The sequence below is a fragment of the Anser anser genome, assembly GCF_964211835.1.
Source record: "Anser anser genome assembly, chromosome: 1".
Classification (NCBI taxonomy): Eukaryota; Metazoa; Chordata; class Aves; order Anseriformes; family Anatidae; genus Anser; species Anser anser.
The window spans coordinates 6,185,489-6,194,387 of NC_139720.1; the positions used below are offsets into that span (position 1 = coordinate 6,185,489).

General features: G+C 38.1%; 1 protein-coding gene across 15 annotated transcripts in view; it reads left to right on the forward strand.

The window, feature by feature from the left end:
* The window catches only part of CELF2 (CUGBP Elav-like family member 2), a 568,240-nt gene that overhangs the window by 383,884 nt on the left and 175,457 nt on the right, over nt 1-8,899 (forward strand). The gene's annotated exons all lie outside the window — the stretch shown is intronic.

Below are 8,899 nucleotides of genomic sequence, written 5' to 3' on the forward strand. Positions count from 1 at the left end.
TCAGAAATGGTTTGTCTGCCTGCCCAGAGCAAGGAAGCCACTCTTAGCCACACAGTCCTAATAATAACGGCTTAGGTGTTGTTACTGCGCTCTGCAACTCAGCTGTTGCTGCTGTGTAGTGCAACAGTAATTTGTTTCTTTGAAAAAATTGATCCTTGCATGCACAATACGTATTTATAAATACATGCACATGTGGATGTTAAGGGCTCTTAACATGCCTGACACCAACACCTTTCGTCCTGATAATTAATGAAATTTTGGCCTTTTTGTTAAGCACCTACAGATCCCTTGAGGCTTGAAAGGTTCTTCATAAGAATTGCGAGAGGCATTCCAAATACTTATACAAAATAAAATAAAAAAAGACACAGAATTTAAATAGTTAATGAACACACATCATTTACCTAAACAGTGTTTTTATAGATCTTTGCAAATATGACATTAATTAAGAAAAGTAACTAAAGCTGAAGTGCCACAGAATGTTAATCTTCAGCATCAGTAATTAGTCGTGGATGAGGATTTTTAAAAATGTTTCCAGTTTGCATCATTTTGTTTGGGAAGAAACACAACTATGCGTGTTGAATCACTGAGAAAACAGATGAGCCCTGAAAAACTCTCACAGAGTGGACAAATGTGTGTGTGCAATTGCACCGAGCCTTTGCTGGTCCACGGCTCTATTGCCTCTGTGATAGAAAATAAATCCGAGGTAACCCCACCGTGTCCCCTTGGCACTTTTTCCCTCCCTCAGCCCACGCACGGTGTGTGCTCCGTGCCCTTTGCTCGTCACCAGGAGAAGGGGATCGATCGGCTGGGCCAGTTGCAGAGGATTGCGTTGAATCCTTGTGTTTGCCCCTGGCCAGCAAGAGCAGGTAATGCAGGCAGCTACTCCGTCATTAGCTTGATTGTGTTTTTAACACTAGTAAAGGTGGCTCTTTGAATCCATCCCTCCTGCACGCCCTGATAATTGTTTTGTTTATCAGCACAATTTTGCTCTCTGTGGCGGGCAGTGGAAGGTCTGCCTGTGTTGTTTGTCTTCCTAAGTTGTTAAATGAAATGACTCAGAAGATTCAGGAAATTAATTTTTGTAGTCTAGATTTATGGGGAAAAAGAAAGCTTTGAAGTGGTGATGTCAGTGTAGCCACTCTGAAATTCATGAATGAGCCTTCACAAGATTTTCAGACGCTTAGAAATTGAGAATTTTTTTTAATAGTGGCATCCTTTTTAGTTACTTATTGATATCTGAACCTGAACAATTCATGTCTTCAAGCTTTATTCAACAGGCATTTTGTATGAAAATGAAAGCCAAAGATGTCCATATAAATGTGACTTCAAGAATCAGAGCTTTTAAAATAAAGCATAGGCTTATTACTAGACTCATATTAAAAGTGTGATAATAGCCACTGTTACCTATTCTTTTCTCTCTCTTTTAGGATGGTTAATTTAACAGCTACTATTGAAATAGCCATAAACAATTTAATAAACCTGGTAAAACTTCAGATGCTTCTTTATTATGCATTCAAATAGGATTCTCTGCCTCTTGAGTCCTACTCTACACCCTTGAATGCTGCTAAGTAGTGCCATTAAAACAGCAACGCTAGGAGACCATTCTCATTTATGGAGATTGTAAAATAGGGACAAGATGCTGGTTTTGATTCTGTTCAAGACATATTTCCACAACAAATGCTAGATAAAGTATATAATAAAGTATAGTGTCTTGTGATACCAAAAGGTTTGCTTTGCCCTGTTGACGTGTGAAAATACTGTAGCTGAATTTCCAATGGTAAGCTTGAATATAGTTTAACAGTAAAAAATGGATCTTCCTACCTAGAAGACAATCGGAATTTCAGCTAAAGAATGGTTTTGTCTTGTGAAATATCATTAATTTTTTAGAGGTTAATTTCTATCAAGATTACTGTTTTTTTTTTTTAATTGAGGATGTTTTGGAGGGGAAGGTTAACACTGATATTTTGTACTGTGTGCTTATGAAGGAAGGCTTACTTGAAAATAGTTTCTTGAGGCGTTTTCTAGAATACTTTCTCTAATCTCTGGAAATGCGGGTCTTAAACACATTCCAGTGGTTGAAACGCATTATGCAAATCCTTACATATTTTGTTCTCACTTTCTGTGATATATATTTTACAGGTAGTAACTCAGTCTGTGTGACAACTAGATGAAGTATGTGCTGGTGGTTTTCTCCCCAGGTTAAAAAAAAATGAAGTTGAAGCAGCAAGTCTTCACTTTCGTGGTTTTTTGAATTTATAGATACGGGCGCATCACGCAGAAGTACAGTCAGGAGTCTTCTTTGCAGCTGTAGATATGCAAGAATTGCACAGAAAGTGTTCCATAGCTGAACTCTGTAAGGACTCTTCTTTGGGGATGAAGGGCAGAGACTACCGTTGAAGGGCAAGCAGACAGTCTAGCACATTGCTTTTGCCTCCAAGAAATTGCTTTGACACCGCTGGTGTTGCTTTGCATTTTGCAGGGGTTTTTTCACTTTAGCGATGCAACTGGACAACAGACTTTGTAATCAGCAAGTGTAATGCAGCCATTGGCTTTCTACTTCTGAATAAGAAGGCAGTGAGTTGCTTAGGTCTTCAGCTGTTCAGTTGAGAAGGTAGATTTTCAGAGACGGTTCCAGTATGGTATTTGTCTCTCTAAAAGTCCCCTCCTTTGCTTACGAAATGTGGTGTTCTACACAGTGACAAGTTGATTAAGAGAAATTTTCTAGAGGGGAAATAAAGCTACCTACTACTGTAGGTGACGGAGAAGAGAAAATATTAGGCTCTTGTGTGTATGTTGTTATATCAGTGGTTGTGCTCCAGTAATTAAATTCTGACAAATAGATGAACAAACAATCTCCAGGGGTAATGAGGCTCAGTCAATGAACCACAAGTGTTCACAAGTACTAACAATAAGAGAAAACACAATTGAAAGCCCTGCATATGTGTTACTCAAAAGCAAGTAAGACCTAATTAAAGGGATTTGTGATACCTCTCCATGCTCTGCATTTAGAAGTAGATTTTCAGAACATATTCTCCAAATTACAGGATTTTTACATATAAGCATGAGAGTAGGTTTTATACTTGTTTATTTTAAAAAAGGAAATTTAATAAATGTAATGACCCCCTTTACAAAAAGTTGTCCCCAGCATTATGGGCTTCTTTTCAATGAACCTAAAAACCAGAGAAGTGAAATCCCTGAACTGCAATGTGCTCACCCTTTGCTTAGAGTGCGTGAAATGCAGACTCGTGAAAATGTGGTCATAGAAATTGAATATATTTCCTTCTAACTTCGATGACAGCATATTTCACAGGCCTAAATGTAAGTACCTTTCCTGCTCTTCAGCAAAAATGGTAACACGTGCTGTCACCTTAACTGTGCAACAAAGTAACTCAGAATGGTCATGTGTATATAAAACTGCTTTGTGTCGTATGATATAAATATCTAGATTTTTAAATGTCCTTTTCTTATAACCTATGACAGAGGCCTGTCCTCCCCACCATCAGAATTGATTTTTCCTTCTGGAGTATTGTTTCTCGCTTCTTCAAAATATTTTTGCCCGGCAAAAAAAGAAAGATTGGCAAAACAACAATTTCATATGACAAGTACAGATGGGAAGTTGACAGTAAATAGAATATCAGCTTCCCCTTTTGCTGCTGCTGCTGGGCTGAGAGAGTTAATCCCATCAATAATGACAGTCATGTTAGTTTTATTGATATTTTGTAATCTGTCTTTGCTTGGTCTCCTTGGTTCGCTGCAATTCCTTCTTGGTTAGTGACCTGCCACACGTTCCATGGTATCTAATTGCCTGCATGCATTACTTTTTCATTTAAAATTGTGCTTTTAAGGATCAGCTGAAGTAACTTGATGAACACTGTCAGCTGGTTAGATTTTTTTTCCCTCTCCTTCAATGGATCCTGTATTTAAACTCTGTTCATCGTGCTGCTCTCTGGCTTCTGTAAATGATGGGAATCAGCTGGTGCTCGCAGTTGCTCCAAAGCAATGGACAGAAAATCTTTTGGAGAGATACTGCAATCTGTAGCCACGTAGGAAATCATGGTAACCCTCTATCACCAAGGCATCTATAATGGCTATAATGTGCAGCTTTTTAAAATTTTATTTATTCCTCTTTATGTCAGAGTTGGCCATACCAAGTACCGAGGTCTTTAGCATGATGAGGGAAAGTCCTAATGACTCAAAAACAAGAGCCAAATTGAGGTTGATAAGCAAAATGTTGAATGCAGTTCTGACATCCCAGTCCAGAAAAAGATTTCCATCTAGTGTTTAGTTTTGTGCTTCTTCTTTCTCTCTGTAAACAGGAAAAGTAACTTGAAAGCAAAGGCAGGCTGCATGAAGGTTAGCCTCTGTGCGCAGTGGCGCATGGAACTGTACACCACAACTGGGGTAAAGAAGGGTCTTGGTCTCTTTTTTTGATCAATCTCTGTGCCAAAATGAAATGTCCACCAGCCTTGGATGGAAGATGGAAAATATTATATTAATCTTTCATCCTCAGCTTCTTGAAGACAGCCATGCTCTCTTTAGTGCCGTGGGAGCTTTTGGAAGCCTCTTTCTGTTGGGGTGACTCTGACTTTGGCAAATACAAGGGGCTGAGGGACAGTATGATCAGGATGTTGGTGTTTCCTCTTCTGGCATCCAAAAAAGCGCAGCACAATAGAAGAGAAAAATTTAGAGCTTCTCAAATGAGACTTTTTTGTTCTCTCTCCATTTTAGATCTTTTTTTTCTATATGTATATGGAAGGGGACAAAATCAGACTAATTTTTATAGGTGGTCCATTTACACAGATGTATTTTTACAATTTATGCAATATTGGGTAATGAGATGGCTCTATATACCAATGTGACCACTGATGATGGTGTGTGTTACATCTTTAATACGGTGCTATTCCTAATCATAGTTTTAAATGCTCTGACTGCATTGTGGGATGTGAATTCAGGGAACGGTCAGAGAGACTCATATGGTAAGGCACGGAGATTTCAGAAATGCAGAACACATTTAGGAATCTAGTGTTCATTGATCCAGTTGCTTTAAATTTCATCTTGTCTTGAGGCTTTCTGCAGCATGGAACATTGCCAGAAAATGAATTTTTAGGAGCAGTGTATAACTGGTAGTAATGGCCTGAAATCTGACAAACTGATTTAGTACATTTTAATAAAACCTTGCATTTTAAAAGAGCTCACTAGAGTAATTTGTAAACTTAGCAATGGATATCTTTTGAGTAAACTATAGCAACTACAGTTGCATGAAGTGCGTAGTTTAGCTATATAAAATCATTCTTTAATTAGTTTTAATAATACGAGTTGCTATTGTGATGTTGTTCATACAAGAATGTCAACCCCTTCATTAAATATTAACTAAACCTCAAAAATTCCCTTATGTGGTTCTCTAGTCATTTTTCATGTTGTTTTGTTGTGGCACAGGGAAATGAAGTAATTTTCCATTCCTAAGAGCCAGAAATAGGATCAGGATTCTCCAGCCACCGACCACTTTACTGACTCTGTGTTCATCAACTAAAATATGATTGTATATTGCCTTTGTATATTCTAAATGTTTTAAGTTTCTTCTGAACTGCTTGCTCTCTAAGGATTTAATTTTCTGGTGCATAGTACGGTTATGAGTATTTCTTGACCTGTAGAGTTCTTCTTTCCCTTTCATTTATTTGTACTTCCTTTTTACATTGTCCCCTTTTCTGCCCCTCATCTCCCAAAGAAGTTTCTAAAAATAAATAATGTCCGTATGTTTGTCCTCTTCACCTCTGTACAAGGATGCTGTGGAATTAGTATTTTAATTTTGTAGAATTAATTAAAAAATAAGTATTTTCATGACTTCTCCTTGCTACAAAGGCTGTCCTCTAACCTGGACCTTTTATCTTCCCTTGGAAAAAGTGGACCCAACAGATCTGAAGTCTGTATGCTATATACACTATTTTGGACAGCTAGAGAAAAAGTCTGACTGTAGTTGAGAGGTTATTTATGTACAAGCACACCCCTCTTCTCTCGTCTGTGCCTGCAGGCGCGTGGGCACCCGCTTCTTTACCCTCCCATCCTCCCACTGCATTCTTCCCTTGAAGAGCTCTCTGTAGCTGAGAAATTAAGCCTCATTACCATATCTAGCTCCAGTCAGTCCTGTTATCATTAAGCTCTTGTTGTGGGATGCCTAAGCGAACTAACTTGTGTATAGCATGCTGTTTTCCCAGCCTTAAACAGTCCCCATTTGTGTGGTTTTTTTCTGTCTTGGAGCCATAGCCAAAAAGACGAACCTCCCTCCCGCAGAACAAGAACAAAGCATCGTTTCCTATTTGCCTGAAATTATTTTTCTTGAGATGGTCCTACAGGGACCAAAGCCACTTTGCCATTACCCCTTAGTGCTACTTTATGTGGGATTTATAATGAAATTGCTTTGACAATTTGGATAATGACGGAGCAACACAATAACTGATGAAACACTTTGGGGTAGAACAATTTCCTTTGGGAGACATCGACTTTTGTGTTAAAATTATAGCCCTAATGTAATACACTGAAACTTTAAATAATAATAATTAAAAAAATAAAATGAAAGAGTCTTTGACTGCATTACTTAGTGTCTCTTGCTGATTTTAGTTTCTGATAGTACTTAAAGGAAGATTGAAAATTGCTCTTGATCAGAAAAAAACACATAGTGACAGAATTTTCTTTCACCTTGTCGAACAATCAAGGAATTACCTTGTTTATATTGCTTCCAAGATGGACATTAATAACACGACTAATAGTTTTCTGGGATTTTTCACTAAGCCAAATAAACGAGCTTAGTGAGAGACTTTTACATTGTTCTAACAGGGAGGGAGAAAGCTTGGGTTTGTTTTTTTTTAATAATTTCCCCCAAATTCTTACTTTAAGGCTTATTCCCTAAGATATTAATGCTTTATAATGTCTATATATGTTTTTTATTGTCCATTTACTGCCTTTTATTTAAAGATCTCAAAACATTGAACTTCAGTTCCTTTATTAACGGTTAGTCTCACAAAACACTAAATGTAGGTCAGTCATACACATACAGCTTCTGGAATATGGTTTCATTCATTTGTAGATCCAAAGGACCTAATGCAAGTGGGTTGTCCTTCATAGCCCCGCTTTGCAAACAGCAAAAGGGAAATTCAGAGAGCTCAACTGCATCAGCCAAGACCATAAAACAAGCCAGGAACCTGATACACACACATTATATACCTTAAAGTCCCTCCGAGTACTTGATTTTGTTTAGTAGAACAACCTATCTCTTTTACTTACAAACGTAGGTCTATTTGCATGGATGGATTTTTTTCCCTGCTAGTCTCGAACACTTACATTCTTTAAGATAAAGCAGTCCGATCAATTACTAGGAAAACTTGTTTTCTTAGAAAAAAAAAATACAGCTCAGCTGTGAATTCCTGGAAGGGAAAACAGTCCCTGGAAGTACAGCTCCACAGCCCAGGAGAACTCCTCAGGAGTGCTGCTTTGGGCAGCTTTATCCTCAAATCACAGCAGTTTGGCCACAAATGCTTGAAAAAGCCTGAACTTCAGATGTACTTCTGACACTGTTGGAAAAGAGATGTTGAGTTAAAAAACGTGACATTACACCAAACAGATATGTTAAAAATTGTGCTTAAAGGTTAATATAATAAAAATGTAGTTCCTGGGAGAGTGATAGAAATATTGATCATAAAAATAAATAGTGGCCCAGAAATTCAGCTGAAAAAGAGGAAAAAAACTAGTTGATATATGAAGAATTTGAGTTGTGACACTAAGATCAATGGCTGTATTTTCACCCAGTGAAGCATGAGAGCTTCAGATAAGGGCAGTTAGTCAGTGAAATACTGACTGACATACCCTTTTACTGTTGGCATTTGGTCTCCAATATTGATCTCGCCTGTCACTGCCAACAAAGTATACTGAGGCTATACTTATGTTCAGATAATGTTGTGTTCCTTTTTTTTTTATGAATGATGGTTAAAATCTCAAGGTGTATAAGGCGTTAATTCCAGCATCTGCCCTCATTTGTTTGATTGCATCTTTTATGTTGCTGCAATCCATTATAACCTTTTGCCAATCAGTCAGAAAACAGGTAACATGCTATAATCTGCCCAGCCTCTTTAAATCCCAAGATTTCCCATTCTTCTACTGAGCAGCGGTGTACAGTAAACAACAATTATATAGCACACTCATTTTCTGACCATCAGCAGTGGGAATGCTGTTCTGGAGTGTACGCGAGGTATTAACTAAACTCGGTGAAGAATAAATCTTTAAGAGGAATGCCATTATTTTTTCTGCCAATTTTGGTGGGGCTGGAAGAGTTAAATTCACAGCTTTTTGGAAATAATAGTGATGTTACCACAAAACATGTTTACTCAGAGACATGCATCAAAAGGCTTTCACACTTTATTTTCCTTTATCTTTTTCTGCTAGTTCCAGTATTATGTGAACATAATCTTTACTTTTGTTCTTGTAAAATTAACAGTTTGGCCTTGAGCCCAAAAGGCTGAGGGAACGGGGGGGGGGGGCTTGCTTGCCAGGCGTGGTGGCTCACAGCTTTGCTTCAGCCACTTTGACCAGGCCAAGGGTGAAGCTCTTGTTCCACTGCAGTCAGGAGCATTTTCACGTTATGAGTTAGTTGCTCGCCGCTTCAAAGAGAAAGTGGAACAAACTATCTAGAGAAGAGTATATCAATCCAAATTACACCATCTTTTTTTCTGTCTTTCTTACAGCATCATCCACAGAGTTGTAATTTCTGGTATACTTTTCTTGAGGTTGGTCATACCTACAGGATTCCCTGTGGTTATCGTAGCTAGCAGACCCAACACATATTTTTATTTTAGCTTGGCAAAGCTTAAACTTCAAGCAGAGGCAAGGAACAAGAGTAGGGCCCGAACAA